Source organism: Rhododendron vialii, chromosome 11a, assembly GCF_030253575.1.
Source record: "Rhododendron vialii isolate Sample 1 chromosome 11a, ASM3025357v1".
In the NCBI taxonomy this organism is placed as follows: Eukaryota; Viridiplantae; Streptophyta; class Magnoliopsida; order Ericales; family Ericaceae; genus Rhododendron; species Rhododendron vialii.
The window spans coordinates 21,444,215-21,459,473 of record NC_080567.1 but is presented as its reverse complement, the minus strand read 5'-3'; the positions used below and the strand labels follow the sequence as shown (position 1 = coordinate 21,459,473).

The window sequence follows — 15,259 nt, the reverse complement described above, 5'->3', positions numbered from 1 at the left end:
GAACTGTAATGACAGTTAACAGCTGCAATTGCAGCAGCCATGTAGTATGGAAAATGCTGCAAGCAACCACTCAGATCAAAATCATACTCCTCTGTTTTGTTTTGGGAAAAAAATTCATGAATATATGGATCACAAATTTGCAGCGATGGCTTGAAGAATGCTTTGCCCAAACGTTCATGTCAGTAATCTTTACACAGTGTTTGTTTTACTAAAACAAAGTTGCAAGGGAATGGGCATTTCAACCCCTTTTACAAATGCTCATATTGATGTTGGTTCTCTAAACTATAGCTGAATATTCGTTATTTCAAGTAGTGGTCAGACGGTTCCATTCCAACAGGGTTTGGATCATACAAGACTGCAGTAGAACCAAATTCTTTGCAAACATGGTTCTTGAGGTTAGGATCCCTGGAATATAGGGTTTGTAGGTGGCAGCAATCAAGGGATCTTCACGGGGGAATCAACGGACAATGAATTTTTTTTTTGTCATCTGGTATACATTAGTGGGGGTTAGCAGGGTATTTGTATGTTAGTCAACCGGGGAATCAACAGCCTGTGGGGTATATTTCATTCAAACGTTGGTGGATTATTGGTTCATATCGTCAAGACAAATTGAAAAAGAAAAAAAAAGTTAGTACGGAGTATGACTTTTTGATATTTCAAAAAATATGTGGATAAAAGTAATAAATATAATTTTTATTCCCTTTTTAATCGAAATGAATCAATAATCTATAAAAATGGCACAAAACTAGTAAACACAAGATTTTTTTAACAAGGACAAAATGCCTAAAAATCTAAAGAGAACAGCACCATTTTTTTTGTTAAAATTAAGAAAAGAGGATATAATGGAGGAGAAAGGCGTGGTGGTTACCGGCATGATACAGAAGCTGGTTGAAGTCTTGGATCAAAATTTTAAATGCGGATCTCTGTGGTACACAAAAGCGGTATTGGTGTATCCTGCCCGGCGGCGGGATACGCAATATCCTGTCTGACGGGATACGCAATATTTCAGATGGATCCACAATATTCTCATCCAATAATCCCAATAATTGAAAGAGAATATTGATCTTGAACCGTTGATTTAGAAAAAAAAGAAAATTTAAATATTCTGATTGGCTAGCAAAAGTAGCTATGAACGGTATATATTTTTTACTTAGAAAATGCTAAAATCAACCCCATGAATTGACAATCTACCAATATATTATAGGAATGTGTTTGAGTCCCACAATCCTCCAAACCCCTAATGCTAATTTTTTAGATTTTTTATTTTCTTTTAATTTTTAAAATCGGGAGAGAGAATGAGAGGGAGAGGGAGGGAGGATGTGGGGAGAGAGAGAGAGAGAGAGAGAACCATGTGTTTGCGAGAGAGGGAGAGATTTTAGGAGAGTTACAGTTTTCATTTTACAAAAAAATAAAAAACAATACTTTTTCAATTTGCTTTATATATCTTCATTTCTTATTCTATATGTCTTTTTCTTTAATTATATGTTTCTATCAACTAGTGTTGTAACCGTTCGATGTACGAGACAAAAAAAATTACATTCTTTTTTTCTTATAAATTCTATCAACTAGAGGTGTACCCGTTCGATACACGGGAACGGAAAAAAAATACCAATGTAATTTGTTTGTCTCGTGCATCGAACGTATACAACGCTAGTAATAAGGGTATGAATGTGTATTAAAAATGTAAAAAGTACACACATACATCTCAAATCTCTCTCAACCCTATACCAATCCTCTCTATTTATCATCTCTACTCTTATAAAATATTACTCCGTATTTGAATCAATACTCACACACGGTTTTTAAAAAAAAAATCAAGGATCCGGCTTCTCTGCTATTGACTGCAAAAAAACGTGTGCAGTCCAATCTGGACCGTTCATACTAACATTTTATGGTTCAGAGTAGTTGAATACTCTTACCGGTAAGTATATATATCAAATAAATTCGGACCATTAAAAATTTCATCCGACGATTTAATTATGAAGGTTAGCTGGGTAGCTAACCCTGTTAGTCCGTTCTTGCAAGAGATGAAGTCTAATCTTTCTGAGTTTTTTTTGTTAACATAGGATTTTTCCCGCTTAATGGATAACCATTTAATACCAATGGGGAATTGTTTTTCATCTTAAATTGAGGTGATTGGATTGCCACCAATGGAAACCATAAATTTCCTACACACTAGAGGAATATGCTAGATTTTCATCCAAATGAACGTTTTCTTCTTCTGTGTTTAAAAAGGGACTACATAAATCAACCAACCTCCATGAAGCTGCATGAAGTGCTTCTTAAAGAGTTAAACTTCCATTTGTCCGTATGACTGCAAGACGAGCCTTGTGCAAAAATCAACACTCACACACACTTCAACACCGCCGACTCATCATCTACTACAATCCACCATTTATTTTCAACAGCCCAGATCCTTTCGGACCACAAACCACCCCTTCAATCCACCTTTTATTTCCCATAAATCCTCATTGTACCTGGTTTCCTCCCCAGTGTTTTTCTTCTGATGGCGGATGGTAGAGAGAAGAGAAGAGAAGTCGGTGGTTGTGCAACGTCCACAGCATCAGAGATTCATCTCCATCGAAGAGAGAGAGAAGCTTCCATTTTTTGTTTTGCTTAGCTTCAATGGCTACAATGTGGGTTTTGCCGAATCTGATGTAGATGCTCTTAGTCGGTTCCTTATGTTTCAATCCTCAACAGTCCACGCTATCTGCTCCTCCAAAAGAAGCAGACCTTCTCCTCTGTTCTCGTTACCCCCCTCTCTCCCCCATCTCTACCTCTGTTTTTCCCTCGCCTCCACTGGTGTGCAGAGTTGCCGGCACAATCCATCTTCGGTGGCTTTTTCTTGTTTCTCCAGAGAGCTACGTTGTTCTCCCCTCTTCCGGCATCTCTCCTTTGCTCGACGCACCACTCATCGCTGGGATCACTCCACCGGTTTGTTCTCTCTCTCTCTCTCTCGGTTTTGTAAGAAGAAACTGGGGTTTTCAGATTTTGTGGGTTTCGTGGGATCACCTCATTCGGATGGAGTGATTTCATGAGAAAAGAAAGGAAATGGTTGTGGTTTCTTAAGGAATTACTCATTTGGATTGAACATTTTGAAGAGAAATGAAGAAGAAATTACAACAAAAAAAAAAAAAGTTTTGATGCTCTTTTTTCTCCCCATCTTACAAAAAATAGTGAGATTTGGAGAGAAAAGATTACCTTTTCTTTTCTTGTTCTTTCTCACCATCCAAAAGGGTGTCAGCTTTTTACTAGCTTCCTTTTTGTCCTTCAGTATGTTCTTTCTCACCATCCAAAGGGGTGTTATGCCACGTGTTGTGTCAAAAACTCTCAAACAAACTGGTTGGTATGTTCATCGTGAATGGTAAGTAAAACACAGCAAAACAACGCTTGGTTTTTTGTGAAACTTCTTTGCTTTTTTGTACCAGGTTTTCATCCTTACAAATCCAATGGTCTAATTTTGCCATGAAGCTTATTTCAATGGCTCAAATCAGACATAGTACACTAAAACCACTTTGGTGTACCATACACTAAAACCACTTTTGCGTGCCATAGAAAAATTCGTGAGTCAGTCCCTATAGCAATATTGGATTGTAAATGGACTGGCTTCTCACATGTGTTCCACTGATCAAAATAAATACATATTTGTCAAACAAATACTTATTTTTTGAATTAAACTTGATGCGTGAGAGAATAACCTGTCTCGTAAAGCATGAAATAAATACTTAAGGGACGAGGGCTACCACCAGCTCTGTTCGCCACCGGGAAGGGTAATGGTGAACAGCAGAATTTGCTATTTAGCAAACAAACCTTCTCCTGCTTGACGATTGAAACTTCCATCCCTGATTCACCGACATTAGCTCCCGAACAAGCTCATGCCATCTCTTGAGTAATAGAAATCCTTTTCCTTCGTTGTTGCATCGGAATGCTAGTGCAAGAAAATTAGACTTTACGATCGGCATACGAAGGTGTCAGCATAAGAAAGCAAATCAGACAATAACAATAGATCAGTGCTAAGTTAGAAGCAAACTAAGCGTCAGGCCCTAAGCCAACAAAATGGGATAGTACCGTAAGTGTCATCACTGAATCGGGTACATCTGGCTTGGTGGAAACTAGGTCAAGAAATAAGAAACAGGTCCTAAAGACTAGAGAGAGCATCTCTACCAATCCAATTTCTTGCAGGTATTGTTTTGTAGATAAGAGTGGTCGTTAAATGAATCACGTTCTTCCCCTCTCTCTCTCTCCCCCCTAGCATCTCTGGCCCTTACCCCTTCCCCCCTCCCCAAATTTGAGTAAAAACTCAAGAGTATCCTCAATGGCGAAACACATCTTCTAATCTGTTGTTTTTTAGATATCAAGGAAGAACGCTCGTTAAGGGCGAAGAGAGAGATTTCTGTTCGAACAAACACACCGAGTTCTTCTGTCCGACCAGATCAGACCCTTTTCTCTGCAACTTGGCAACTCCAGGTATTGAACAACAGAGCTCCGGCCAAAATCATAACGATTGAACAAAGCTTACAAACAGCAAAGCTCCGGCTAAGCTTAACTGCTCCGGCCAGGTCCCCATATCCCTCTCTCTCTCACACAGACAAAAGATTTGTTGGAAACAATAAGTCTAGAATCACACCCATTTACACCCACACACAAGTGTGTGGTTTCCGTCACCGAACTAACCCAACCCTCGAGGACCCGAGGTCTTTCTCTCTCACACTCTTTTCACTCCCTGTATGTGTGTAACTTACTTAGTACTAGATTTTTTTTGGACGATCTGTTTGTATTTAATTCTCATTGAACGTCAAGTTTGTCTCGAAAATCGCTCGTTATAAGAGCATCTCCAATCAAACATTCTCTATTTCTCCATTTTAGAGGATTAAATTAATATTGTTTAATCAAATGGTGAACATAGAGGATTTTATTATCCATATAAACTCCAATCACAACCCTCTATATCTCTACATTCACATTTTATGTGAAATACTTCCTCACTATTCCTCCCATCATTATTCCTACTCACTCAAAATTTAGTACTTTTTGCATTTTATATTCAAAAAATAGTTTTGGAGGAATCTCTAAAACTTTTTTCTGTACTCTATATATGGAGGATGAAACTCAATCCTCCAAAATGGAGGAAAATATGAAAGGTGGGTAGGAGTGATGTTTTCCTCCAAAATGGAGGGATGGAGAAAAATTTGGAGTTATGGAGAGTGGGTAGGAGATGCTCTAACAGTAAGGCGGTAGTTGAGGAGAAACAGATAGTCTCCACTTTGTCTATGTATAATTTTGAATGCTATTGAAGTCAATTTCGGGTTCCAAAGCCTTTCTTGATACGAATACACACATACCCTTTCCTCATATTAGGGCTTTTTGTTTCGGTTTAATTATTGTGTGATTTGGTTTAATGGACACTCAGACTCACTCTCTCTCTCTCTCTCTCTGTATATATATACGCATGTATATTAGGGCTTTTTGATTGCTTTCTAAATTAGGGCTTTCTTGTTCTTTTTATTTCGTTAACTTTGTGTGGGGTTCTATAAAACCATAAAGGGGTTTGATTTCTTACTGTCTGGATAGTTGGGCTTTTAGAGAGTGGGAAAACTTTAGAAGATAGCGCCCACTAGGTGTTCGACTGAATGCCCAGCAAGGGGTGATGAGGTAAGAGGGTTAAGGCCATCCAAAATAGTTTAAAAGCCATATGTTGGCAGATGGGGAAAGCCCTGATAGATGGGATTATGAAACAGAAGGGGGATGTAAAATGAGGAATTTTAAACAGTTCTACATGTCGGATAGGGGAGTGACATGTATACCACTCCAATTTGTGTCATTTGAACACTAGATATTTGTCCTATTTTGAACATGGTTTTGTGATGAAGTACCATTAAACATTAAATCTATGTCAAGTGAATGAATTCTCTGCTTATTTGAATTCTGTGTCATTGATATTCTTTTTATCTCTTTCTCTCCACCTTCTATCCACATCTTTTATCTATATTTTGCTTCACAACTTAAATCAATATTGCAGAATCAAAAGTGGCTCTAGTTTACAGTTGGATGAATGACCAGTAGGAGCTCGTACGAGAGTTTGTTTGACTGCCCTAACTATGGAAGAATATTCTACCAGTCCCTTGTATCTACATGAGCTCCCGTAAAAAGTAATAGAGATTCATATCCATCAATATTTGTTTAAAAAAAATCCCACAGTATGAAAATCGGCTTTTATCTTCTCTTCATTATTGTAGAATGTAGCATTTCCATATATAAAGTACGCCATATCCCTGCAAAAAATACTAGAATAATAAATCTAATAGAAATAACCAAAAAAAAAAAAAAAACAGGCAAAAGTATTGGAAAAGAAAAGGACAAAAAAAAAAAAACATTTTACCTTAGAGCTTTTCCGGATAGACTTTGAGCTATATTACAAAGTCGATAGAAAAGAAGCAAAATTGTTGGCCGTGAATTATTAAATGGTCTCACAGTAACAATTTTTTTAACAAATTAGACCAATATCGTTCTTCAATCCCTTTTCAAACTCAAAGTTTGTTAAATTGCCTTGGAGTAGGGGTCAGCGTCATCACCTTCACTACATCGCCGTTACTTGATATTCGAATGCCTTCTTTAAGATGGTCATGGTATTGATTTCTAGTGAACATCATTGTCTTCAAACAATCCCTCACTTGCTTACAAACAAACACCAAATATTGATTAGTACAAAATAGTCAAATAAGGGGGGAAATCTTAACAAAAATAATACATACTTGAGAACTAGACAGACTTCATTTGACAAATATACTATACTAGTCTCATCATTTAAGCTCATCTCCTATTGCTTAAAAACTGACTTCTTTAACCATTCTTGGAAAGTATGTGGTGTTACTCGTTCAGTTATACTAACAAGCCGCTCATATCTAGTTTTTTTTTGTTTTAATGGAATGGGTTCTTAAAATGGTAGGATGATCATAAGATTGTTATGCATAAACATAGCCGCGACTTCCTCCTTGTTTGTCTTGTCCTTCTTGATGACTGGAAAATTTCCCATGTCATGACCTTCATTATCAGGAAAATTGAAATTGGAGAAGTTGGTCAATGTTTTGTTGCTTCCTTCTACACAAAATCTTCCATCCGGATGGAAAACAACAAAGCATTCACTAACTTCTCAAATTTTCCCGACAATGAAGGTCATGGCATGGGGAATTTTCAAGTCACCGAGAAGGAAGAGACAAACAACAAGGAAGCCGTGGCTATTCTTACGCATAACGATCTTATGATCATCCTACTGTTTTAAGAACTCATTCCATTAACATAAAACCTGATATGGGCAGCTTGGTAGTGTAACTAAATGAGTGCAACAACATGCTTTCCAAGAATGGTTAAACAAGCAGAGTTTTAAGCAATTGGAGATGAGTTTAAATGAGACTACAATAGTAGGTTTGTCGGATGAAGGCCTTAAAGTTCTCACATGTGTATTTTTTTTTTTGTTAGGATCCCCTTTATTTGTCCATTTTGAACTAATTAATATTTGATGTTTTTTAGTAGGCAAGTTGAGTATTGTTTGAAGATGATGATGTTTACTAGAAATCAATACCATGGCCATCTTGAAGAAGGTATTCATATATTAAGTAACGGTGATGTAGTTAAGGTAATAATGCTGACCCTATGCCAAGACAATTTAACAAACTTCGAGTTGGAAGAGGGATTGAAGAACGACATTGTTCTATTTAGGAATCCTGTTTGAGAAAACTGAAACTATGAGCTCAGCCAACAATATGTTTCTTACTCATCGATTTTGTGATTTAACTTAGAGCTATTCTAAAAAGCTTTAAGCTAAAATAATTTTTTTGTCCATTTCTTTTATAATATTTTTGTTTGTTATTTCTATTAGATTTATTGTTCTTGTATTTTTTTTGTAGGGATATGGCCTGCTTTACATATGAAAATGTTGTTTTCTACAATGTAGAAGAAAATATAAAACTAATTTCAAGCTGTGGGATTTTTTTTAAACGAATAGTGATGTATATGTATCTCTGTTCTCTTACTGAAGCTCATGTAGATATAAGGGACTCACAGTCTAAGTTACGTGAAGCTGGATTTGGAGCGATGAGGACTGGTTATCAAGATAATAAGACAAGAAAAAAGGATTCAGGATTTTCAAGTATCACGAAAATAATTTGGAACATTATTCCGAAAAGGCAAGTTTCTCAATCATTTGAGTTTCTTTGGATTGCGTATGTGTATTTTTCTAGTTAGTAACAATTTCTTTTAGGTAGTGATTGGACGATGGTGTCGACTTCTCAGCACGATGAGATTGCTTTCGGAGGCTTTTTTCAAATTCATCTCAAGTCGTTCTACCTTGTAGCCACGAAGATTAGAGAAAGAGAAGCTGATTTTGGGTTAATTGCGTTCTTTTTCTTAAGGTAAATTGCGTTCTTGTTTATTGGTTAAACTTTGAAGTTATGACATTTTCAAAAAAAAAAAAAAACTTTGAAGTTATGAGTTTTTTTTTACTTTATTTGCATTCGTATTTTCCAATGTTCTAAAAAGCGCTCGGCGCTAGGCGGGCGGCCGACCACCTTCAAGCTTCGAGACCTATTAATTGGCCATTAATCGCCTTTTAGCAATTAGTCGGGTTTTTTTTTTTTTTAAATATTCTGCAACCTCCCTACCATTAATAATCACAGATTTCCTAGTTGCTGTGATATATCTTCTCTCCCAAAAAATTTCCTAGTTCTCTTTGGCTATTGGATACTCAATGTTAACACTTCTAAATGTTAACAGTTCTCTACAATTCAAATATAGAGACATAGAAACTAGGTTCTACGAAATAACTAGTCAATCCATAATGTGAAGTTCAATGTTCATAGTTCAAACCAAATGAAACCAAGTACGAAATTACCAGTCAATTACAAAGTGCAACGTTCAAACCAAATGAAACCAGGTACGAAATTATTAGTCAATTACTCCTCTTCTTCTCCATATCCATCCATAACTTCGTCTCCATCGGACTCACACTCAAAATCGCCGTTTAATCGATTAACCGATTAATCACCGTTTAATCGCCGATTAACCAATTAATCACCAATTAATGGGCAATTAATCGCCGATTAACCGATTAATCGCCGATTAATGGGCGATTAATCGCCGCCAAATCCCGATTAATCTCTAGACCGCCTAATTCAAACGCCCAAGCATTAATCTGATCGGAGAGGCCATAAAACCTATTAATCGCCCATTAATCGGCGATTAAATGCGATTTTTAGAACACTGGTATTTTTTGCACTATTGCATATTCAAGAGAAGATGATGCTTTAACAGGTAATATTGCGGACAATAATTTGGTAGTATGCCTTGCTGTGATGATGTATTTCAAGAAAGATCTTTGAATGGTAAGCTTAGTGGATTCTAGTTTTTGTTATGGCATATAGAGTCATTTTATACTGGATGTGGTATTGCTGGTAGTTTGGATGTATTGGTGTATGATGTGGCAATGTTTAGCTGATTTACAATCTGTACATGTGTTATTGCTAATTTTAAATAATAAGAGTTTGAAATATTGAACTTGCTAGAATTCTAGGTCTACATTGCTCGAATAGATAGTCTAGTTACATCGTGTTTCAGAAGGGATGGGAAAATAACTAAGCAAAGTAAACCACCAAATCATACCAACCAATTTGAAAGGTTTCGGTTGGTTCTCCCTTTTTCATGGTTTGGTTGTTTTTTGGGATATACTCCACAGTTCTTGTTTAGCGTCTCCTGATTTGTTCAGAAAATATCTTTATTTGATGCTATTTTTTCCCTTTAATTTCGTGTAGTAAAGTTTTGACTTTCTGAAAAAGATATCTCATTGGTTTCTTTTCAGAAAATGGTCAGTTGGTCCTTGTCTGTCTCTGTGTTCCCTTCATGCAGGTTGCAACCACTGTTGATCAACCTTTAATTTTGCTTGTTTTCTTGGTGTGCTCTAGGATTTGTTTGAAGAACCTTGAATGCATTGTGGGTTAGAGAAACTTGACTCTGATGATTGTTTGAGTTTTGGTTCTGCTTTCTGTTAAGTTCATCATAAGTTGTAGGCTTGCTGGAATCTGGAATGTGATATTGAACGTGTGTTGTCCAAGATTTGCCTTGTCAATGACTTGTGGTAGTCTAACTTTAAGATTTGCCTTGTCAATGACTTGTGGTATCTGACTTTAGCTTCTGTTCAAATGCTTTATGGTGGGTATACACTTGTTTAAAGGGCCTCGTGACTCGTTTTTAGTTAACTAGACTTGTGGTTTTGGTTGAAGTAGATATCGTGGACTACTCAGTTTTGGTTAAGTACTCAGGCTCTTGGTTTTAGTTGAGAAATGAAACCCCAGTGGTGCTATCTATGAGACTATGACTATGATTTATTTGTGCCCTTCTTAGTGTGCAGCTCATCTTGGTATATATTGTGATTCTCTTTCCGTGGTGTTAAATTGATATGAACTTTTTCATGAATGTGAGCTATTGCTTCTCTATACAACTGATACTTCTTACAATGTGGTGTTAATCCTACTTACGAACTCAATTTTTGAATAGATAGCATAAACTTCTTGTGGAATTTGTGATATTTGGGTCGTGCGAGTTGTGTTTTATTTTCACGGCCGTTGTTCGCAAGCAGTTTCATATCTCTGTATAATAAACAGGTCAGCTTCATGAATTGTTTAGGCAACTTGTATCCCTCCTAAGTTCCAAATTTTAATTTGCTGAGACACTTGAGACAAACCGGCCTTTGTAATGTGACGAAGTTTCTCAGGTACTTGTATTTTACTTGATCGATTCATCTCCCCAAGATCGCTCACTAAGGGTCTATGTACTTTATTTATCTCTACATTGCATTTTAAATGTCTTGTTTACTAGTTTATCTTTAGAAAACTAGAAAATATTGACCATTACACGTTATTCTTGAAAATAAAATATATTAAGAATGAAGTTGAGAGAATTTTTTTTTGCTCAGCAAAACGAAGTTGGGAGTTGGCCCAATTAAAGTGGTGTTCACGGACCGAATTGATCCGGTTTGAAGGTAAATTTGGGTTTGAACCACTATCTATGGTTTCAAAATTTTCGAAACTAAACTAATCTGTGAAACCCTAGGAATCAACATCAAATAATGGTTTGGTTTTGGTTTGGATCCGCGTTTTACTTAAAATTAAGTTTGCATCCAAAATGCATTAAAAAAAAGCCACTATAGACATAATAAAGCTGAAAGTACGTCTTAATTTGAACACAAGATTGCCTTTCATAAAAACACCCATATCACAACCAAATCGGTCAAGCATCACCATTATTGCTTTCACCATATGGTTTCCCTCCTAGATTGCCTTCCTCTATAGTTGATCCGCCTGTAAATCCACAGTCTCCTCTTCTCTTCTTGTGCCTATTTTTGATCTGCTGGCCCACATGTTTTTTTGTTCTTTGTGTTTTAGTTGAGCTGCATGTTCATGCATTGTTTGTTAAACTAGTGTTTGCGATTTACAAGTACAAATTTGTTAGGCACTGGACTTGCCTTCACTTTACCTGAAACTCATGTATATGTAGCTACTTTACCACATGATTTACAAGTAGTACGAGATGAATAGGCTTCCTAGTGTTTTAGGATTACGTTGAGGTGCAAATATAGGATCGTGGAGTCTACAGAATACCGCCTGGGATTTTTATGAGTTGTGGAGGTCACAAATTTATTGTTAGTATTTTTATGAGTTGTGGCATTTCGCTTCTGTGGGCAGTGTGTAAAGGCCAAACAGTATTTCTTTTAGGGTACCTTTTGTGCATTGCTCTATTATCTTTGTCGCCACATAATGTGTAGTTTGGTTTGCAAAAGGCAGCCTGCTGGGATTTTAAAAATGCATCCTCTCTTGCTGCTATAGGTGCAAAACAGGGAAATTTCTGGAGTAGAGTAGTTGGGGATGGATGTGTGCCGTGGGGACAACTCTTTGCTTGCTAATGCTACGAGCTCTTGTTTTTGCCTCTTCTCCCCTTGCTCTTTTTGTGTTTTTGTTGATCTGTTTGTTGTTCTTGTTCTTCATGAAGATGTGATTTTTGGCCACACCAATATGCTTTCCCCCTGCGATTTAGGAGTATTTGTATCGGGTGGGTGATTTCATCTAGCTATATAACTTGTTATGCTCTGGGTACCATGAGCTTTTCATTATCTGTTATGATGTAGTTGTTCTAGTTGAGTTTTCCTTAGATGCAGTGCGAAAGGTTTTAATTACGAAGTTGGAAGACTGTTCGAACCAACAGATGGTGTTGCTGTTGTTTTGTTGAATGACCATGATGATGCTGGATTGACCAGCTTTTTGATACTTTTTTTTTTTGTGGGGATATGTATCGTGTTGTCTTTTGATATTTGATAATAAGGCAATTTATGGAATAAGATATTTCTAGCTTTCTTTGGATTCTTAAGTTAGGTGGTAGGTAATGACCCAAAAATGGAGGTTACTACTTGGATGTTTGATGCCGCAGCTGGGGTTTTGTCTATTACTGCCTGTTTCATTATGTTTCTTTCCTTTCTTGAACGTATTTTTCTTAATGGGTGTGCATGACTAATGCCCGTCGTTATTTGCCAAAAGCCAAGTTCAACGTGTCAGATATGTTTTCTTGAAACCTCCACTAATATCATAACATGAGGGGGAGTGGGCTAGTGGTGTACTCCGTATTTAGCAACCACAACTATTCCTGTAGATGGATATCAGCTTGGATCTCTGTCTCGCCATCAAAGAAATGGGAATTGCATTCAACCTCACAAACAGAGAATTTGAACCTAAGCGATAAAGTGCTCCGGAGAATTTTATCATCACTCTGCGTTGTGCCTTTAGGCATGGACATGTACATACTATTATCAAATGTTTGGGTTTGAGTCTTGTCGTTGCGAATTGCAACATCCCTTTCCCTTTCCCTAGCCCATCCTATCGATTGACAAAAAAAAAAAAAAAAATTACATACACAACTCTGAATACAATTATGGCTTTTTGGCGACACCGATCTGAGGTCTATGAAAAATAGTTATTGAAGACAACTGTGATGACCTTCACACTTACCGTATCCCACAACGTCGAGTTTTACATTGATTTATCTATTACTCTTGTTCCTTATCCTTGTTTTCCAAGTATCGTTGCTCGTGTGATCGGCGTTGAGGACACTTTTGTGTTCTTTGGGAATTTGGGGAGGTATTTCGTTTGGCCTTGTTTGGTTTTGTTGGGTCTTTGTTAATTTTTTTTTTTTGTTGGATTATGTTGTGATTTGGTTACTGTTTGAGACTGTTTGTCTGGTTTGTAATCGGTTGATTGTATTGTTTATTTACTATCTATAATATATTTGGGATGATTTTGTTTGTCAACAAAAAAAACTCCGAATATAAATGCGTCTAAAGTTGTTCGATGCACATAATTTTGCGTACGTAACATTCCTCGAATGAAAAGGCACACAAACTTTTTCTTTCTGGGAGAAAGCCACACAAGCTGATGTTGATTTCGAAAGGGGAAATAGATGTTCAGAGGAAAAGGGGGCAAGTAATTCCTAACTCATGACCTAGTTTTTGGGAATCACCAAGTAATGATAAAAGATGGAGTAACTATAAAGACATGGAATCCTTATCAATTATCATCGAATGATCGAAGAAGTGGAACTGAATAAAACCCCGCTATAGACTGAATCCACCCTTTCCTTCTCTCTCGACCGCGACCACATCATGTCTCCCGATGAAGTGATAGTATATCCGATGGTGTAACGGCAAACTTTAGCCCAAGCTCCAGCGAATTCCACGAAGCCGATGTCCAATTCGTCACCTTTGATGGGCTTCGCATCCAAACACAATATGTAACATCTTTGTTCACTTTTTGCTTCCACATTCTGATCGTGTTGATTGATAAATTTTCTACTTTTTCAAATTAAACTCACTTTTGCGTCATCCAATTGAAAAAAAGAAAAATTCTAAAATCAGCCCAATAGGCTGACGATAGTGAGTGTGTGAATGTATGTTAAAGAGTATAAAAAGTACACAAAAATACGTATTTTTCTTGTCTTCTAGTGTTTTTATTGTCAATCTAGTGGGCTGGCAATAGCAAAACCGTTGAAAAAAACCCCGTACACATGTCAATATTGGGCGGAGAGCTAGAGAGAGATTGTACTTGGAAGGGAAATCTTAGGGCTTAAAGGGGTATTTGTGTCCATGAAATTCTTGATGCCGTGTATGTGCAATTACTCTTTCCCTTGCCATGCGGAGGGTAATTCGAGATAAGTGTCCCATGAAGTCGCAATTGTTTGCCCCTTTTCTACTGAAAAATGCCGTTTCCCCATTATTGATGACCTAGGGGTTCCGGGGTCGTCATAGGAATGACGACAGCGTGGGGTGGGAATGCCGTATGCAATTGCGATGGGCTCATCTTTTTTTATTTTTTTGATCGGACGATGGGCTCATATGTACGAGAAATTTTTGGGTACCAACATGGTCGTGCACACGAGGTGTTTGAGCAGCCCGTCCTAGTCATTCAAAAGTGTGTCGGACGGTTCAGATTGAAACATTCTCTCTTCTCTCATTCCACCGCTCTCTCTCCTTTTTCTTCTCTCTAAATTAGAGCCGTCCAAAATCAAAATGGATGGTCCAGATGCACCGAGCGGGCAACACTTGATATCCATCCGGCACCGAAAATTTTCTCCATCCGTACATTTTAGTCACTGTTCACATGTACTGAAAATATACAATAGTTTGAAAATACTGTCACACAAAAGCGTTCGTACCAGACGATGAGACGACCAGTCTTCTTTTTTAACTTGCAAAAAGAAGAAGAAGGTCCAATTCAGTTTTATTAATGTCCAGTCCTATTCAGTTTTGGACCGTTGTAGGCCCCTTTCGGGTCAACAACAACGATCAAAATTGTTCGTTATGTAAAACTCGTTGAGTATATTATCCATGCAAAAAATTAGCATGATCAAATATCGATAGGTAGATGAACGAAATATATTTGTACAAGAAAAAATGGCCAATTATGAGTTTCAATTTATTTTTTGTCATCGCATTTTTCTTGTACAAATCTATTTGCGTGGATAACAAACTCGACGAGTTTTACAAAATAAACGGTTTCGATAATTATTGTAAGCCTGAGAGAAGTCCACAATGGTTCAATATTGGACTGGATATTAAAAAACTGGACTAGACTTTCTTCCCAAAAAAAAAAAAGACTTTCGGAGCACGAGATAAAGTTTTTGGACCAAAAAGTGGGGTCGAAAGCCGCTGTACATTTTTCGTACCGAT

At 37.1% G+C, this 15,259-nt stretch overlaps 1 long non-coding RNA gene across 3 annotated transcripts; it reads left to right on the top strand.

The window, feature by feature from the left end:
- Positions 1-4,194: 4,194 nt before the first annotated feature.
- LOC131307441 (uncharacterized) lies at positions 4,195-10,806 on the top strand. 3 transcript variants are annotated; one of them, XR_009194132.1, is made up of 5 exons: positions 4,195-4,467; positions 6,020-6,149; positions 8,036-8,408; positions 9,307-9,377; positions 9,954-10,800. It is a non-coding gene; the product is annotated as an uncharacterized LOC131307441 (long non-coding RNA). The 3 variants fall into 3 exon arrangements; XR_009194133.1 differs by having other exon boundaries at positions 8,045-8,408; positions 9,307-10,806; XR_009194131.1 differs by having other exon boundaries at positions 9,307-10,806.
- The last annotated feature ends 4,453 nt before the right edge of the window (positions 10,807-15,259 follow it).